Genomic DNA, 18,844 nt, shown 5'->3' with positions numbered 1-18,844 from the left:
ACCATGCATGCTGAGAGCATTATATAAACAGGTTAATATGGATAATACAGTGTCCAATTATACAGTTGTGTGAGGCAACAGCTAATGAGATTGTAAAGCATGACATAGATCGCCAAGGCCCATTTGGTCTTTCTTCATCCTTGTCTATTTCCATACCTTTGTCTCTCTCTCTCTCTACTCTTCCACACTTTACACCTCTTGGGTGGGGAATCATAACACACCACTTCCACAACACAGACAAATTCTTCTGTAAGCTGAACTGTCTGTACCAGCTGCTTCCAAGAGCCTGAAAAAGTTGTTTTCTGTTGGATGACAACTCCACAAAAGAAAAGATTGAGAGGTGTTGAGATAAAGAGTTTCAAAAAGAGCTCTCACATGGGAGACAGAGAAAGCTTGTGTTCTGCTGCCATGGAGAGAAGGATACAACCTGGTGAATTCAAACCATTAGAAGGGAGATCTTTAACTAAACATCAGGAAAAACTCCTTGAAGGTAAAAGCTGTTCCACAATGAGACTACTTTTAAAGGCACCTTTTCTAAACAGAGGCTGAAAGGCCAGGGATGCTTTCGCTGTGGACTTCCTGAACAGAAAGGAGTTGGAATTACAACCCCTTCCAACTGTACATTTCATTTCTCTCATTCTATGGTGAAAATTATTTTTTCCGAGTGTCTATCATTTGCAAGAACTTTGTTTGCAATAGCTTTTTTAATGTATTTTGTTCTTTTAGCTTGAGGCTGAATTGTTTTAAAGCTGTAAGTTTAAGTTTATTTTAATGACAACTTTGTGTATCTTTTTAATTGTATTGTTTTTTTTTAAATTGTGAGCTTCTTTGAGTCCCAATTTTTTGGGGAAAGTGGGATATAAATAAATACAATAATCATAATTTGTTCCATCCAGACAAACTTTAACTCCATGGAGAATCAAGGGCTGCATCTACACTGAAGAATTAATGCACCTTGACACTGTTTTAACTGCCATGGTTCAATGTTGTGGAATCCTGGGGTTTGTGGTTTTGTGAGATATTTAGCCTCAGAAAACTGTAGTGCCACTACAAATCCCAAGTTTCCATAGGATGGATCCATGGCAGTTAAAACAGGGTCAAACTGCATTAATTCTGCAGTCTGGCAGAAGCCAAGGAAAGAGGAATGCTAGTGTCAGAGTCACCCTTCAGAGCTCTTTGTCATGTTAAGTTGGGCCTCCATAGTCATGCTGCAGCCATGATGGGAGCATCAGCAGTGTGCGAAGAGGTGAGCAGCTGCAGAGGGTTCTGTGTAAACCAAGGTCATACAGCTGCCTGGCTTGTTCTTGCTGTTATCTGCTTTGGGTCAGCTTTGACTCAGGGTGACCTTGTGGATGAGACATCTCCAAGACCCCCTGTCCTCCCCTGTTCTGCTCAGGTGCCACAGTCTCAGGTCTGTGACCTCCTTCCCTGAGTCTATCCATCTGGCGTGTGGTCTTTCTCTCTTGCTACTGCCATCTACCTTTCCTAGCATTATTGTCTTTTTGAATGAGCTGCCTGGTACTCTGTATGGGAAAGTGTAGACAGAGGGAGGGGAATCCTAGGGGGTTGATAGAAGCAAAACTTAGCTTGTTAAGTCAGGTCTAGCCAAGGATGTGCTAATGTGCTGATCTTTCCAATAAAATCTTTCTGTTTCCACTGTGTTCAGATACAGACAGTATCTAGAATCATAGAGTTGGAAGAGACCACAAGGACTGTAAAGATATACAACTGAGCACAAAAGTAAGAATTGTACAAGCCATTTTATTTCTTATTACCATATATGGATGTGAGAGCTCGACAGTTAAGAAAGCAGATAGGAAGAAAATCAACTCATTTGAACTGCAGTGCTGGAGAAGACTGCTGAGGATACTGTGGATAACCAAAAACACAAGTAAATGGGTCTTTGACCAGATCAAGCCTGAAATCTCCCTGGAAGCCAAGATGATAAAGTTGAGGTTGTCACACTCTGGCCATATCATAAGAAAAGACAATACTAGGAAAAGAAGGTAGTAGAAAGAGATGGAGATCGCACATCAGATGAATAGACTCATTCAGGGAGGTCATAGGCCTACAAGACCTAAGCAGAGCAGTGCAGCATAGGTGGCTTGGAGATGTCTCATCCACAGGGTCGCCATGAGTCAGGGACGGCCTGAAGGCTGTTAACAGTGAACTTCCAGAGCATGTCCAGAGGACAGCAACCAAAATAGTGAAGAGTCGGGAAATCATGCCCTTATGAGAAGAGACTTAGGGAGCTGGGTATGGTTAGCCTGGAGAAAAAATGGTTAAGAGGTGATATGATAGTCCTAATGTTTGAAGGGATCATACAATTATAGAATTGGAAGAGACCACAAGGGCCATCCAGTCCAGCCCCCTTCTGCCATGCAGGAAATCACAATCAAAGCATCCCCAATAGATGGTCATCCAGCCTCTGTTTAAAGACCTTCAAAGAAGGAGACCCTGAACAGCTATTACTGTCAGGAAGTTCCTCCTAATGCTGAGATGGAATCTCTTTTCCTGGAGCTTGCATCCATTGTTCCGTGTTCTAGTCTCTGGAGCAGCAGAAAACAAGCTTGCTCCATCCTCAATGTGACACCCCTTCAAATACTTAATACTATCATATCACCTCTTAACCTTCTCTTCTCCAGGCTAAGCATACCCAGCTCCCTAAGTCTCTCTTCATAAGGCATGGTTTCCTCAATGTGGATGTCATATTGGGGAGGGAACAAACTTGTTTTCTGCTGCTCCAGAAAACAGGACATGGAGCAATGGATGTAAGCTCCAGGAAAAGAGATTCCACCTCAACATCAGGAGGAACTTCCTGACAGTAAGAGCTGTTCGACAGTGGAAGATGCTGGTGTCTGGTAGAGTCTCCTTCTTGTGGAGGTTTTGGAACAGAGGCTAGATGGCCATCTGTCCTGGGGAGGGCTTTTGACTCTGTGTGGCTGAAAGAGGTTGGACTGGATGACCTTTGGGATCTCTTCCAACTCTATGATTCCTCAAGGCTGCATCTGCACTGAAGAAATAATCTGGTGTGAAACCACTTGGTGCTTTGGTTGAGAGTTCCTGCATAGCAGATGGCTCTTGGAGTCTCTTCCAACTCTATGATTCTGTGACTGTTATAATGCACTTGATTACTATTCATAATAGGTAAGGGGGGGAATCTTCTCTAGAGCTATTCCTTAATACTGTTTTCCTCTGCTTAAAACCTAAATTCCACCTAAACCTTAAGGAAGAACATCCTGATGGTAAGAGATGTTCAACAGTGGAAGACACTGCCTCAGAGAGTGATGGAGTCTCCTTCTTTGGAGGTCTTTAAACAGAGGCTGGATGGCCATCCATCAGAGATGTTTTGACTGAGAGTTCCTGCATGGCAGAATGGGGCTGGACTGGAGGGCCCTTGGCGTCTCATCCAGTTCTGTGATTCTATAACTGCCATGGCTCAGTGCTATGCATTTCTGGGAACTGTAGTTTGTTGTGGTGCAAAAGCACCTGACAGAGAAGGCTAAACATCCCATGAAACTACAATCCCCAGAATTCCATAGCATTTTATAGTGTTTTTAACTTGGCCTGTTTTAGATGTAGAAGCCGCCTTGAGTCCGTTTTGGGAGGAAGGCGTGAAATAAATAAGCATAATAATAATAACAGAGCCAGGGCAGTTAAAGCGGTGCCAAACTGGGTTATTTCTGCAGTGTGGACGCAGCCCAAGTCTCCTTATGGAGAGAAAGGTCCAACATTTGCAGGCAAGTAGACTTGGGCTGCATCCGCACTGCAGAAATAATCCGGTTTGGAACCACTTTAACTGCCCTGGCTCAATACTATGGAATTCTGGGAAGTGTAGTTTTGTGTGGCTTTCTAGCTTCCTGTGTCAGAGAATTCCCAGAATTCCATAGCACTGAACCATGCTTTGTGGGAATAGTCCTAATTGGCAACATGCGTTAGGAGTGGATACTGGGAGTTGCAATCCAATAAAAAAGGAGTTTCTCCAAACTTTGCAGAGGGCAGGCTCGCTCTCTCTCTCTCTCTCTCTCTCTCTCTCTCTCCTTCCTTCCTCCAGAGATTCCTCTTCCTCCTTCCTTCCTCCAACTTCTCATTCATTTTCTCAGGACAGAGTATAGCCCCGCCCCCAGGCCCAAGCTGGACCAATCCCAGCGCGAGGAAGGTGGCAAAGAGCCCGCCCACAGCAGCCGCATCCTCATTGGCCGTGCGACCTGTCCATCCCTCCCCAGCTCCGCCCCCTACCTCAGAAACTGGCGAAGAAGCCCCGCCCCTCTCTTCGCCGGCTCTCTCTGGGAAAAGGCGGCTGACAGGAGACCGCGACCGCGACGGCGAGAGCCGAGGCCCTAAAGGGTTCGGCTGCTCCGGCGGCAGCGGCGAGACTTCTTCCCCCGTCTGCTAAGCCTAAGCGGCGGTTTCTGCCTCAGCGGCTGCTTCGCTCCTTCACCGGCCGGGTGAAGGGAAGGGCGCATGCGCGAGGCGCAGATGTCGCGCATGCGCACCTTGGAGGTGGGAGGGGGACCGAGGGCCGGTGCTCCGTATTGCGCATGCGTGCAAAAGTATAGAGGCCGAGGAGGTGAGCCAGTGCGCAGGCGCAGTTAGCTTCCATGCCAAAGAAAAGGTGTTGGCGCCCCCTTATGGCTGAGTGCCAGCATCACATGAGAAAATGTGTTTATTTTTATTATAAAATATAAACAATTATGCATATAAATTATTGTCGTTATTATATAATTATTTTTAAATGATATTATTGCAGATATTTCAGGAAGAGCCAGAAGTGAATGAAAAGTGGCAGAATGGGGTTGGACTGGATGGGCCTCGCGGTCTCTTCCAACTCTGATTCTATGATTCTGAGTTCAGTTCTTTTTATTTAAAAGCCAGCTTTGGCTTCAGAGGAGCCAGTCTCCTTGGTCTGAAGCAAAGGCCTATAGGTCACATACCTTGTTACAGGAATTCCCAGGAAGGAAGGAAGGAAAGAAGGAAGGTGGTACTAATAAGCTGGGAGGACAGCTAGAAAATGCAATGGAGTCCAGCCTAGTGAGGATGGAGGCCAAACGCCAGCTGACTGTCTGCAAGGGCTCAAACTGTGGCCAAAGACCATGTCAGCCTAACCCCACGGAAGGAAACCTGCAAATAAGAGTTGGGGGATTTTAACATTTGAGGAGGAGGAGCGGGGGTAACATATTCATTTCAGGCGTTTGTGATCAGTTGTACATTTTGATGACTCCGGCCGATAAAGTCACAAAGGTGGGGAAATGCTGCTGGGAAAAGGGATTCAAAACTCGCTGTGCCTTCTTGCCCAGGAGAGCCCTTTCTTGCAAGACTAATGAACAAACTGGATCTTGCTGTTTCACTTGTTTTGTCCTGATCAATTTGATTTGGTACTTTGGTGCCTAGAAATCTATATTTCACACAACTCCCAGAAGAGAACCGCAGAGCAGTCTGTTTGCACCAGGAGCAAAAAAAGAACAGCTCCGTTGATCGGATTCTGACATTTATAAGCTTGCAGGAGATGTTAAAGACGACTAAAAAATCCACGTGTCTCTTACTGAGATTCATTTGGTGCAGATTCTATGTGTCTGCTTGGTGCTAGCTTTTAACAAACAACAATTGAGCATTCAGTTTACTTTTCCTTAGTCAGCCCCTGTTGCTCAAACATAACAGTAAATGATTCAGTGACCCATAGATCTTAGCAGTTTCCCAGCAGCTGCAATTGTATCTGTGGCATTCAAAGCTGGACAAGGTCCGTTCCCACTCTTCCTATCCCCAAACCCATATGGGTGAATTCCTGGACAGAGGAGTCTCACAAAACTACAAATCCCAGAACTCAACAGCACTGAGCCACTGGCAATTAAAGTGGTGTCAAGATGGATTATTTCTGCCATGCAGATAAAGCTTCAGGGAGGACAGGGAGAGGCTTCTGCCTGCGCTGACATTCTTATTTGTATTTACTTATTGGATTTGTATCCCACTTTTCCCCCCCCCCATAATGGGATCCAAGGCAGTTCAACATTCCTCTAGACTAGAGCAGCTGGATGATAACAGAAGCAAAATGTAGGCCTGTGACTCTGAACATCAGCACCTTTTCTTCTCCTGGATGGTATTTTAGCATCCTTTGCCTGATGAAGAAGCCACTGAGGCTTCAGAACCTTGCATGAGGTATTTTGTGCATTTAGTTGGCCTCAAAAAAGGTATGGCTGTTTTGTGGATTTTACTTTATTTGCTGTATGGCAACATGGCTGCTCCTGAATATATTTTTTTCTCAGAGGAGCTTCTTTGTCAGAGGTTTTCTTAACTGGGTTGTGTCTGTAACATCTTTGAAAACGGACGATCTGTTTATTTAGCTGCACCTTTAAACCTTGGCCTTGAATATTCATTCCAGAAATCATAGAATCCTAGAGTTGAAAGAGAACAGAGGGGCCATCCATTCTGCCATGCAGGAATTCACAATCAAAGCACCCCTGACAGATGGCCATCCAGCCTCTGTTTAAAGACCTCCAAGGAAGGAGACTCCTCCACAATCTCCGAGGAAGGAGTGTGTTCCACTGTCGAACAGCCCTTACTGTCAGGAAGTTCTTCCTAATGTTGAGGCGGAATCTCTTTTCCTGTAGCTTGCATCCATTGTTCCGGGTCCTGTTCTCTGGAGCAACAGAAAACAAGCTTGCTCCCTCCTCAATATGACATCCTTTCACATATTTAAACAGGGCTCTATCACCTCTTAACCTTCTCTTCTCCAGGCTAAACATCCCCAGCTCCCTGAGTCGTTCCTCATAGGGCATGGTTTCCAGACCCTTCACCATTTTTGTCACCCTCCTTTGGACACGCTCCAGTTTCTCAATGTCCTTTTTGAATTGTGGTGCCCAGAACTGGACACAATATTCCAGGTGGGGCCTGACCAGAGCAGAATACAGTGGCACTATTACTTCTCTTGGTCTAGACACTATACTTCTATTGATGCAGCCTAAAATAGCATTGGCCTTTTTAGCTGCCGCATCACACTGTTCACTCATGTTCAACTTGTGGTCTACTTGGACTCCAAGATCCCTTTCACACGTAGTTTCGTTCAGCCAGGTGTCACCCATCCTATATCTGTGCATTTTATTTTTCCGCCCTAAGTGCAATACCTTACATTTCTCTGTGTTGAATTTCATTTTGTTAGCTTTGGCCCAGCTTTCTAGTCTATTCAGGTCATTTTGAATCTTGATCCTGCCCTCTGGGGTATTAGCTATTCCCCCTAATTTGGTGTCATCTGCAAATTTGATAAGTATGCTCCCAATTCTGTCATCCAGGTCATTGATAAAGATGTTGAATAACACTGGGACAGAGCCCCACTGGTCACCCCACTGGTCACTTCTCTCCAGGATGAAAAGGAGCCATTGCTGAGCACCCTTTCCTGGGATTTGTAGTTTGGTGAGGCACCAGTGTGCTCTGCCAGAGTATGCCTACAAATCCCAGGATTCCACTGGACGGAGCCATGGCAATTAAAGCTGTATCCAACTGCAGTGTGGCAGCAGCTTTGTGGTGTATCCACACACTGCAGAATTGAAACAGTTTAGCACCACTTTAATTGCCAGATTTCGTATCCTACAGAATGCTGGGATTTGTAGTAGTGTAGCTTGACTACAAATCCCAAGGTGCCACAGGATGGAGGCCATTATAATTACTGCTATGCTTTCTGGGACTTGTGGTTTTTCCTCTCAGGGCCTATAGCTTTTCCTGACCCCGTTCACGCCTTCGGGACTACGTTACCCAGGAACCCCTGCGCTGCGCGGCGCGAAGGCACCTGGGAGGAGAGGTGAAAAGAAAGGCCGAACCGGCCTTTCGAGCGGAAGAAGGCGGGGGGCGGGTTTTAGCGTCACGCCCCTTCCCTTCCCTCTTCCGACCAATGGCGTGGCTCGACGGAGAAGCCGGAGGGCAGCGATTGGCCAGTTCGGAACTGAGGGAGAGATTTGAAATTCCTTAACGGCGGAGGCAAGGAAGAAGGAGCGGCGGCTGCTCCTGAGGTAAGTTCTGGGGAAGGGGCTTCAAGGAAGGCCGGTTCCTGGGGTCCCTTCGGGGTCATCCGCGAGAAACGGGCCCAGTGTGGAAAAGTTACATTTTTTGCGTTACAACTCCATTATCCTCGCCTTCCGCGGGTAAAGAGATCATTATTATTGCTATTACTATTGTCATTATTATGACTGTTTGTGGCATTTATGCCCCGCCTTTCAGCCCTAAAGGCTCTCGGGGCGGCTTACAATTATTATTTTTCATTAGGTAATTATTATTGTTTTAATTTTTAATTAATAATTATTGTATTATTATTATTATTATTATTATTATTATTGTTGTTGTTGTTAACCTTATTTGGGGAGTTGAAACCAAAACAGGAGACTTTTCTAAGCCTCCGAAACCTTGGGACAACCTTTTCCTGGGAAGAAATACATTTATATTATCGTTCTATTATATTAACTTACTTATTTTATTATATTTATTATTTATTGATGGGTTTTCTTTGTCTGTGTTTTTATATTTTAACATCCTGAAGCCCGCCTTGAGGAGAGCCAGGAAATAAATTATTATTATTATTTATTATTATTCATAGGAAGAAATAAATGTACATTATTATTGTATTTATTTTATTTTATTGTTTATTTATTATTGTATTTATTTTTTATATTTTAACATGCTGAATCCTGCCTTGAGGAGAGGCAGCAAAGAAGTAAATTAATATTATTTTACTTGGGGAGTTGAAACCAATAATAATAATAATAATAATATTTGGGGAGCTGAAGCTCAAAAGGTAACTTTCTGAAGCCTTGGAAACCGGACCAGACAAAGACTACCACACTGAGTTTCTTTTTAAGCCCACAAAGTGGCTGGAAAGGTCCACTTCTGGTTCTCAAAAAGTAGTATTTTTGATGTTTAACAGAAGAGGATGCATTGAATCATAGAGTTGGAAGAGACCATTGGGGCCACCCAGTCCAACCCCCTTCTTCTGCCATGCAGGAACTCCCAATCAAAGCATCAGCAACAGATGGCCATCCAGCCTCTGCTTAAAGGCCTCCAATGAAGGAGACTCCACTGCACTCCGAGGAAGGAGTGTCTTCCACTGTTGAACAGCCCTTACTCTCAGGAAGTTCTTCCTAATGTTGAACTGGAATCTCTTTTCCTGCAGTTTCCATCCATTGCTCCATTGTGTCCTGTTCTCTGGAGCAGCAGAAAACAAGCTTGCTCCATCCTCAGTATGACATCCCTTCAAGTATTGAAACAGGGCTCTCATATCCCCTCTTAACTTTCCCTTCTCCAGGCTAAACATCCCCAGCTCCCTGAGTCCTTCCTCATAGGCTTCATGGTTTCCAGACCCTTCACCATTTTAGTCGCCCTCCTTTGGACACAGGGCTCCAGTTTCTCAATGTCCTTTTTAAATTGTGGCACCCAGAACTGGACACAATATTCCAGGTGGGGCCTGATCAAAGCAGAATAGAGTGGCACTATTACTTCCCTTGATCTAGACACTATACTTCTATTGATGCAGCCTAAAATTGCATTGGCCTGTCATCCAAGTCATTGATATAAATGTTGAATAACACTGGGCCCAGGACAGAGCCCTGTTTTAAAGGTAAATGTTGCACCTGGAATCTTCCAGATGCCACAGTTCCCTTTTTTCTTTGGTTTGAAAATGGTGAGTTTGGTTTTCTGGGGGGCATGGACTGTCGCGGCAAGGAGACACAGAGACAGGAATGGGGGTGCACAAGCTTCTTCCCAGCCATGTCTTGGCTGGGCCTTTTATTGTCATCTTGCTTACTTCCGTCCATTGTTTTCCTTACAATCATTGATGATAGCCTTGCTCCTAGGTCATCTGACTGGCATGACAGGTGCGTGATCAGTGCATGCTTGGTGCGTGCTCTTGAGGCAAGGAAGCAGGATATGGAGACCAGCTAAGCCAGCCGAATCAACATGGGCTTATCTATCTAATTATGGATAAAGCATTGTCATCTTGAGAGAGGGTCACAATCCCGTGGTTTGCCAGCAGGACTGCCACATCTCAATCTTGATGAGCATTGCTATCCTGGGAGGGGGTCGCAATCCCGGGGCTTGCCAGTGGAAATGCTACAATGGATTTTCACAAAAAACCGTCCCTGTGGGGCCAGGCCAACCACATCTAAAAGGGCCAGATTATGGGGACATTCTTAAGGAAGGAACAAAAATCATGAATATGTTCATTCAATAAGGGGAAGTTGCATTCGTAACACTGGTCGTGTTTCTTCATTGTGTGAAGTAATATCTTGGCATACTTGATCTGCAAGTAAAATTCTCTTTGCGAATGCTACCCTTAACTTTTGGCTGCTGTTAAGCTGTGACACAATGGAGAAGAAAATACCTGTGCACATATAATACTTGTATTTTGTGTTCCAAGGAGCTGGAAGTGGTTGTCATACAGCCGAGCCAGTTTTATCTTTGCTGCCACAAAGTGGGGCAGAGAGAGCGGGACAAGAGTCAGACTGATAAGTTCATGGATGAAGTCACTGAAAACTATCCCTCCAGAGTTTCCTTCTTCAGAAATACCAGAAATTCTGAAGCCAAGGAAGAAATGAAGGCTTTCTGGAAAATCATCAGTTATGAAAAGGCAAAATGCCAAAAGGCTTTAAAAAAATTGTTTGATTCATGATTTTAGAGATGGCAGGCAAACCCCAAAGACAAGGGTTGCTATGTGTCATGCCATTCAGCATTTGCTCTTTATGCCACATCGTCTTTTCCCACTGTTCAAAGAGGAGCACTGGTGCTGGGTGCAGCCAAAACAGTGAGGAGGAGGTATTGGTCAACAATGCTATGGAATCCTGGGAACTGGAATTGATTGTGGCCCCAGAGCTCTCCGACAGGGAAGGCTCAATGTCTCACAAAACTACACTTCTCAGGATTCCCTAGCACTGAGCCAGGGCACTCAAAGCGGTCCCAAACCAGATTATTTCTGCAGTGTGTTTTGGACCTTTAAAGCTCATCGTGGCACGGATACATCAAGTTGACAGGCGGGAAATTGAAGTTAAAAAAAACAATGGCAGCCAGGTCACAGACTCTCTGAATCCTTGCATGACTCTTAAGTTTTACAGGATGGCTACCTGCCATTTTCCCCCTCACTAAAAAAGGCAGAGGAAGAAAGCTTTACATAAGAAAATGATGGGTAGGTGCTGCTTTGCAAAAAGCGACTCCTTTCCCACCCCCTTCTTTTCTTCTGAAGTGTCCCAACTCTGGCATTCTGAGCAGCAGTCATGGGGCGTCTTAGGCCACTTTCTTAGGCCACTTTCCTACACTGCTGTATGCCAAGTTTGACTTGTCACCCCAAATCCTCTGCTATCCCTTTAACGCCTATTTTTAGCTTGTCACATCTTGATGTCTCCTGCAGCGTGTGGGGTCTGGATTACAAGGCATGCAATGTCAGGGGCATTTATTTTTGGGCTGCTGGGAAGGGAGACACGGATTTGGGAAGGAGAGAGTGGGCTAAGGAGCTTGGGAAATACTGGCATGGGTTTTCTCTCTCATTTGACTACCCCTGTTCCGCAAATGGATTGCTTGCAGCATCCAGCATGATGGCTAAGCAGAAATTTGCTGGGGATTATATTGCAAGATAAAGCGAGACTTGGAAGGCTGGCAAATTAGGACTTGCATCTTGGCCTTCTTGACTTTGGCCTTCCCAGATGTTTTTTTTTTTTTTTTTGTAAGCTCTATCAGCAGAAGCTTTGAGGGAGGTGGAAAATGGCCATGAATAGCATCCAAAAGAAGCAGATATATCAGCCCTGACACTGTCATGCCAGCAGTGTGTCATACATTTCTCTAGGAATGGGGAAGGTAACTACCGTCGCCCCTCCTTTTTTGTGGAGTTTTGCTTATATTCAAGCCCCATTAACTCTAATATAGGTGTGCAGCTGTGCGCCTCAGGCATGCACCCAATTGTTTCCCCCTCCGTTTGTCCCTTGTGCATAAGCAAGGGACGCGAGGGAGGACTGTATTAGCCCAAGGGCTAAGAATACAGTGTATCCTTGTTATACGCTGGGGTTTGGTTCCAAGATTCCCCGTGGATCACAAAATCCATGGATGCTCAAGTCCCATTAAATACAATGAGAGAGCAAAATGGTGTCCCTTATAAAAAATGGAAAATCAAGGTTTGATATTTGAAATTTATACTTTTTTTTTAACATTTTCAAACCGTGGATGATGGAATCCATGTATAAAAAATCCGTGTACAAGAAGGGCCAACTGTACTTATTGAGAGTGGGTTCTTTGTAATACAGGAAAATTAGAAATGCTAAGCAGCTAATCATTCGTAGAGGAAATGGATTTATTGGCATGTAGCACTTACTCAGAAATCCTGAGCTAATGAACCAGAGTATGCACCAGAGGGCAGGAGCCAGCATGGTATATAGTAGTTTAAGGGCTGGACTGGGTGGTGGGGAGACCGGGGTTCGAATCCCCGCTCAGCCATGGAAACCTGCTAAGTAACCTTGACCAAGGCACACAGCCTCTTAGTCTCAGAGGAAGGCCCAGACAAGCCCACTCTGAACAAATCCTAAGGGTTGCCTTAGGGTCGCTATAAGTCAGAAATGATTTGAAGGCACACAACAGCAACACACAGGTGGCACTGAAATTAGTTTAATAACCCCAGATATTTCACGTAACTGTAACATCTGTAACAAAAGACATCCAAAGAGGTGGTTCCAAAAAAGTCTGGCTTCTGGACAGGCACTTAGTCTCAGGAGCCTATTGTCAAACCTTAGCTTCTGTTGCCACTTGAAGCACATTGTTGGTATGGGTAGAAAGATGGCAGAAATGCTACAGCTAAGAAGCAAAGTGGCAAGAAATATTCTGTGCTGCCCCTGTCTATCCTGGATTATTACACCAGCACTTTTGGGATTGTTGACTCCAGATGTGGACAGTGTAAACTGCATTGATGGGCTGTTTGGTTTGAATACTCTTACTTGGGAAGGTTGGAAAGTTTCCTGTTTCTACATTGGGAAACTGAGCTTGTATTCTGTTTCTGTGCCAAAATAGCTAACTTTCCTTGTTGTTTACCACAGGGTTACTGGCTTCTATTTTCAGCTTATTTTTGCCAGTGGATGCCAGATGGGAGAAGCAGAGAGAGCGATAATGATGGTGCTTACAGTTTCATCTTGAATACTGTGCGTGTCTGAAATGACCTGGATGAAAACTGCCGCGTAGTCATGCCATGAATATTTCTGTTTTACGTACTAATCTTTATACTAGTTTATGTGTTCTTGGTGTACTATTTTAAATCAGCATTAGCTTTTGACTTAAATCTTTCTCCCCTCTGTTCTTTTCAGTTGACTTCAGACTTCCAGGATAGCTTACACCTCTTGAAGTGAAAAACATTTTTATACAAACACACACACACACACTTACAAATAGTCTTGCTGCTACCTAGCATATAAATTGCCTGCTCGGTTTTAGGGGAAGCTAGAACTCAGTTTTAGGTCAATTCTCCCACTGTTATTTCCATCCAAATCGCCACTGGCCATGCTGGGTAGGGGACACTGGGAGTTCTAGTCCAAACAAGTATCTTTTTCCAGATCTTGGACTGAGAGCCTAGTAAATGTGGTGGTCAGGAGACTGTCTTTTCAGAGGATGCAGTCATTCTAAAATACAAAGTGCAGTTTACCTTTGATTTTTACAGCAGTTGTTTTTTGGTATGCAAAACATCCTGAATTCCTGCACATTTGTGAATCGAAGGAAAGGGGGCCGTTGAGCTCCAAAAGTTAGTAATTTATTTGAGGCAAGAGCAGTTGGGCAAGTAATTTATGCAGCAGTTGTGCCAACAAGTTCTATTTGTAGCATCAGTTGTCTGTCACTTCAGGTATGTTGTTGCACAATAGTCCATTGGAGAAGTACAGGCTTGGAAGGAAAGCAAAGAGCCATACTGGGGTGGAGAGCTGAGAAGGACCCAGTATAGTTTCTTCTTCACTACAGTTGCACAGCCCTGTTTCTGCACAGAAGTCGTGTCTTGTATGTTGACCAAGCAGAGGTTGTCCAGGTGCAGTGAAAGATGGGTTGCCCTTGATGTTAACAGTGACCAAGTGTCCCTGGTGGGGTACCTAGCTGTGAAGGAGACATTTTACACCCTTCTTGATTCTTTCTTCAGGAGACATTTATCTGAAAAGAGACAGAAAGTAATGGCAGCACTGCTCAGTGATGAAACAGTTGAACAAAGCCATAGAATAAAGTTTGACATAGCCATGTTGAATTTCAGTGTGGCTTGTTAGTTGCCCACTGCACATACACACAGTGTCATGGTGATGTGATGTGGTAGCTGAGAAGGAGAAGGAGAATCTTGATTGCAAGAGTTGTTCAACAGGGGCATACACTGCATCCCAAGCGTGATGACTCCTCTTGCTTTGGAAGTCTAATCAGATGTTGGATGGCCATCTCTGAGGAGTGCTTTAGCTGTGGAGTCCTGCATGGCAGGGGGTTAGATTGGATAGCCTTTAGGGTCATTTGCTGCTCTATGGCTGCTCTATGACTCTGTGTTCTCTTGTTGCTCAGGCTTTTGGGTAACCATATGGCTGCTAACCTGTGACCTGTAAGGTTCTCCCCCAGGCAGCTGTGCAAAGAAGACCCATTTATTTGTTTGTTTGTTGCATGTATACCCCACTCTTAAGCCACAAATGCTCTCAGAGCAGCTTACAGATAGTTAATTAGCCCTGGTGGCGCAGTGATTAAATGCCTGTACTGCAGCCATTCACTCAAAACTACAAGGTTGCGAGTTCAAGACCAGCAAAAGGGCCCAAGCTCGACTCAGGCTTGCATCCTTCCAAGGAGGGAGCTAAAATGAGTACCCAGACTGTTGGGGGCAAATTAGCTTACTTGCTGTTCACCGCTATGATCTTTGGAATAGCGGTATATAAATAAAACAAATTATTATTATTATTTCCCTGCCATCAGGCTTACAGTCTAAAAAGACATAACAAAAGGAGATGGGAATGGCAGTGGGGAAGGGGGAAAGTCCAGCAGATCTTCTCTCCTTCTGAGGCCTGGACCATGGCAGATGGACTGGAGGAAGGGCTCTTCTTAATTTAGGCTAGGCCCGATGGAGCTGGGCCTGCCTTTTACGCCCTCTGAGGCCGGATGACAGCAGGTGACATGGAGGGAGGGCCTTCTTCTTTAGGCTAGGGCTGATGGACCCATTGCTCGGTAGCAGAGACTGTCCTGTACATGCACAATATTTCAGGTTCAGGCTCCAGTATGTCCGGGCAGGGCTGGGAAAAACCCACACTGCAACCCTGGATAACTGGTACATGGCATGCCAAATATTCAGTCCTCCAGCTATTGTTGGACTGCAGCTTCCAGCATCCTTTACCATTGGCAAGGTCCCCACTATTGCTGTAAGTAATGCTGAACTAATTGGACCAGTGGTCTGATTTTATATACCATCCTGTGAAGCATTTTCAGAAATGGAAAGTCTGGTTTAACCTTTAATATGCATCAACAGACTTCAGGCACGTGGGCAGCTGGGTTACCAGATTCAACAGAGTTACAAGCCATTGTTCTCTTGGTTTAATTCAGCATGGAGGTAGTTCTATGCCCCTCATACAACCTTTTTTGTGGCTGCAGATCTTTTAGAAATGAGTGCAGCCTTCTCTCAGTGTAGCTGAACTCAATAGCCAAGTGCTCTGAAGTTTGAGGAGGATTCACACGGAAACCTGGTTCCATCTGGGCTTCTGCTGAACAGGTCAAAAGCAGCTCTTGGGACTGGAGATGGGAATCATGCGCTCCTTTAGAAGTCATTGAAGTGCAACTATCAACTTCTGTCAACATTGGGTGTGCTGGCTTGGGCTGCTAGGAGATGCAAATCGACTGCATCTGGAAAGATGTTCGAATCCCACCCTGGTCCTAAATTAACTTGCTGTTTATTGGTTGTAGAGAGACATGAAATTATAGATACAGCAGACAGATGCAAGCCAGCATGGTGCAATAGCTTGAATATTGGACTAGAACTCCAGGAAGCCAGGGTTTGAAGTCCTACTCAGTCTTGGAAACACACTAACCTCTTTATCCCCTCTGAAGAAATCTTGCCAAGATAACCCTAGGAGAGAGTTACCATAAGTCAACTTTAAAGGCACACAACCAGACCCAATGCTCTTGATTCTCCACAGCAACTGGAGGGCAACCAGAAAGTCTACTTACCATGGCTGGTCAAGCTGGAGCATGCCCTCTGACCTCTCCTTCCTTGAGTGGCTGTCAATCTGGCTGAACGAGACTACATGTGAAAGGGTTCTAGGAGTCCAAGTAGACAACAAATGTGAGTCAATGCGGCAGCCAAAAAGGCCAATGCAATTCTAGGCTGCATCAATAGAAGTATAGTGTCTAGATCAAGAGAAGTAATAGTGCCACTGTATTCTGCTCTGGTCAGGCCCCACCTGGAATATCGTGTCCAGTTCTGGGCACCACAATTCCAAAAGGACATTGAGAAACTGGAGTGTGTCCAAAGGAGGGCATCTAAAATGGTGAAAGGTCTGGAAACCATGTACTATGAGGAATGACTTAGGAAGCTGGGGATGTTTAGCCTGGAGAAAAGAAGGTTAAAGAGGTGATATGATAGTCCTATTTAAATATTTGAAGGGGTGTCATATTGAGGAGGGAGCAAGCTTGTTTTCTGCTGCTCCAGAGAACAGGACCCGGAGCAATGGATGCAAGCTGCAGGAAAAGAGATCCCACCTCAACATTAGGAGGAACTTCCTGAGAGTAAGGGCTGTTCGACAGTGGAACGCACTCGTTCCTCGGAGGATGATAGACTCTCCTTCCTTGGAGGTCTTTAAGCAGAGGCTGGATGGCCATCTGTCGGGGATGCTTTGATTGAGAGTTCCTGCATGGCAGGGGGTTGGACTGGATGGCCCTTGGGGTCTCTTCCAACTCTAGGATTCTATGATCTTCTGTCCCTGGTCAACATGTTTGGGAGGGAACTAGTCAGTGGTGATAAAATTAACTAATCATTGGTAAGCTGAATTTGCCACAGCGGGAGGAGTGACAGGGGAGGTATGACTTGGCTAAAGGCCTGTAGTTAGTAAATATTGCTTCCAGAGTTTAATGAAATTGCCTTGGGGGGGATTTCTGGGATTTGTAGTCCAAAATTCTGGCTGAGGAGTATGTGTTTGAAAAATTACCTTTTCCAATCCAACTGGAAAATACTTGCTTTTTGAGGTGTTGGTCTTTTGTGTGTGTGGGTAGGTGTACCTTCTTGCAATATTCAAAATGTGGACCTTTTGTTTGTTGCCAGCTTTACTACTACTACTGTTATGGATCTTATATAGTGAGAAAGATGAGATATGAAAAAGAAAGAACAAATAGTAACCAACCCTAGGAAGTTGCTTACTGTCCCCTTTGCAGATTGGGGGGGGGGGGGGAAGGATGATGGGGCATTTTGATTTCTCCAAAGGCTAACTTCAAAGCAGTTATGAGGACTGAACTAGAATTGCAGAGTTGAAAGAGACCTCAAGGGCCATGCAGTCCAACCTTATTCTGCCATGCAGGAACTCACAATCAAAGCATTTCTCCCGGTTGAACCCTGTGGCAACCCACTGGTCACCTCTCCAGGATAAAGAGGAGCCATAGCTGAGCACCCTTTGAGTTTGGCTGGTCAGCCAATTACAAATTCACCTAACAGTTGCATTGCCTACATTTTACTAACGTGTTCACAAGAATATTATGGGGGACTTTGTCAAAGGTCTTACTGAAATCAAGATATGCTATGTCTGCAGCATTCCCTTCTTCTACGAAGCTGGTAATTTTATCAAATTAAAAAAATTAGTTTGGCAAGGTTTGTTTTTGAGAAACCCATGTTGACTTTTTGCCATTATGGCATGCCTTTCTAACTTGAACACAGCCTGCCTCAACCTGATCCACAACATAGCACTGGGCCGGTATCTCTCTGGCATAGTCCAGCTGACCTGAGTTGATGTCTGAGGTATCATCCCTGAATACAGACTATACCTGAGATAATGGGGAGATAGGACAGGTGTACCCTCTGGCCCCTTACCTGCCCTCCAGTGATCCCTACACAGGTCACTTAACTTTTCCTGCTGTTCTGGAAATGGCCTAGTAATCGAACCCTTCCTTGGGGTGGGGGGATTCCCTACAAGGCCCCCCAGGGGTTGGGTTGCTCTGGGTTCAGCTGCCTCTCCATTTCAGAGTGGCTGGGCCCCTCAGAGAGTTAGTTGTGGAGCCATCCATTTCTGAAATGTGATGCCTTGTTGGGCTGAGTGGGCAAAAGGAACGTCAATGACGCACTTGATTTCCCCCCCAGTTAGTAGTGTTGACAGAAACTTGATCCTAATCAAGAAGGCTAAGGAGGGATCTCATTCCAGGCAGGGCTTGCAACTGTATTACTGTGGTTGGGGGCTGTTGCCTTTTCCTACCTTTTAGGCATCTTGATCTCTTGTCCCAACTTCTTTACAGTCTTGGAAGCCACCATCATCTCCTCCTCTTCCTCCCCCTTCTCATGGCACGACCCTTCTGCTTCTCTCCAGCCAGTCTGTGGCTCAGACCCCTCTCCCCTGCTGGTATGTGGCAGCACTCCATACCTTGGCAAGAGGTGGCTGAGGGTTATAAATTAGGGTGGCACCTGCTAATGGTGCTGTAATTTATCTCTGGGCAACCTTCCAGTGTGTGAGTGAAGGCAGCTTTGTAAAAGCACCCAAGCTGGCAGTCATCTTGCTCCAGATCTCAGCTAACTGAGAAGGCCACACACTCTCCATCTGGCTTCAGAGAAGCCTTCTCTCTTTGACCTAGCTCAAAACAGCCCCCCCCCCCCTTTTTTTTTTTCCTGGTGGTTTCAGCTCTGGCAGGAATTGCTAATATTGTGCAT

At 45.2% G+C, this 18,844-nt stretch overlaps 2 protein-coding genes and 1 long non-coding RNA gene across 8 annotated transcripts in view; 1 reads left to right on the top strand and 2 right to left on the bottom strand.

The window, feature by feature from the left end:
* The window catches only part of LOC149315447 (bcl-2-like protein 1), a 68,636-nt gene extending 64,171 nt beyond the window's left edge, over positions 1–4,465 (bottom strand). Inside the window, exon 1 of the mRNA XM_089513481.1 lies at positions 4,240–4,465. The gene's annotated coding sequence lies outside the window, so the exon portion shown is untranslated. The remainder of the gene's footprint in view (positions 1–4,239) is intronic.
* Positions 4,466–7,760: 3,295 nt separating this feature from the next.
* Positions 7,761–18,844, top strand: part of LOC149315445 (targeting protein for Xklp2-like) — a 36,455-nt gene continuing 25,371 nt past the window's right edge. For 2 of the 6 annotated variants that reach the window (XM_089513478.1, XM_089513474.1), the window contains exon 1: positions 7,761–7,997. The gene's annotated coding sequence lies outside the window, so the exon portion shown is untranslated. Of the gene's footprint in view, positions 7,998–8,018; positions 8,130–13,070; positions 13,149–16,239; positions 16,283–18,844 lie in introns of those variants that run through there. The other 4 variants (XM_089513479.1, XM_089513475.1, XM_089513477.1 and 1 more) reach the window with 3 other exon arrangements.
* On the bottom strand, positions 12,638–18,584 carry LOC149315446 (uncharacterized). The gene is made up of 3 exons (XR_016280366.1): positions 18,396–18,584; positions 16,168–16,257; positions 12,638–16,066 (listed from the first exon to the last, which is right to left on the bottom strand). It is a non-coding gene; the product is annotated as an uncharacterized LOC149315446 (long non-coding RNA).

The sequence above is a fragment of the Sceloporus occidentalis genome, unplaced genomic scaffold (genome assembly GCF_023333645.1).
Source record: "Sceloporus occidentalis isolate IW3139 unplaced genomic scaffold, rSceOcc1.0.p SCAF_3, whole genome shotgun sequence".
Lineage (NCBI taxonomy): Eukaryota > Metazoa > Chordata > Lepidosauria > Squamata > Phrynosomatidae > Sceloporus > Sceloporus occidentalis.
The sequence above is the reverse complement of the archived record's forward strand: the minus strand, read 5'-3'. Positions and strand labels throughout refer to the sequence as shown.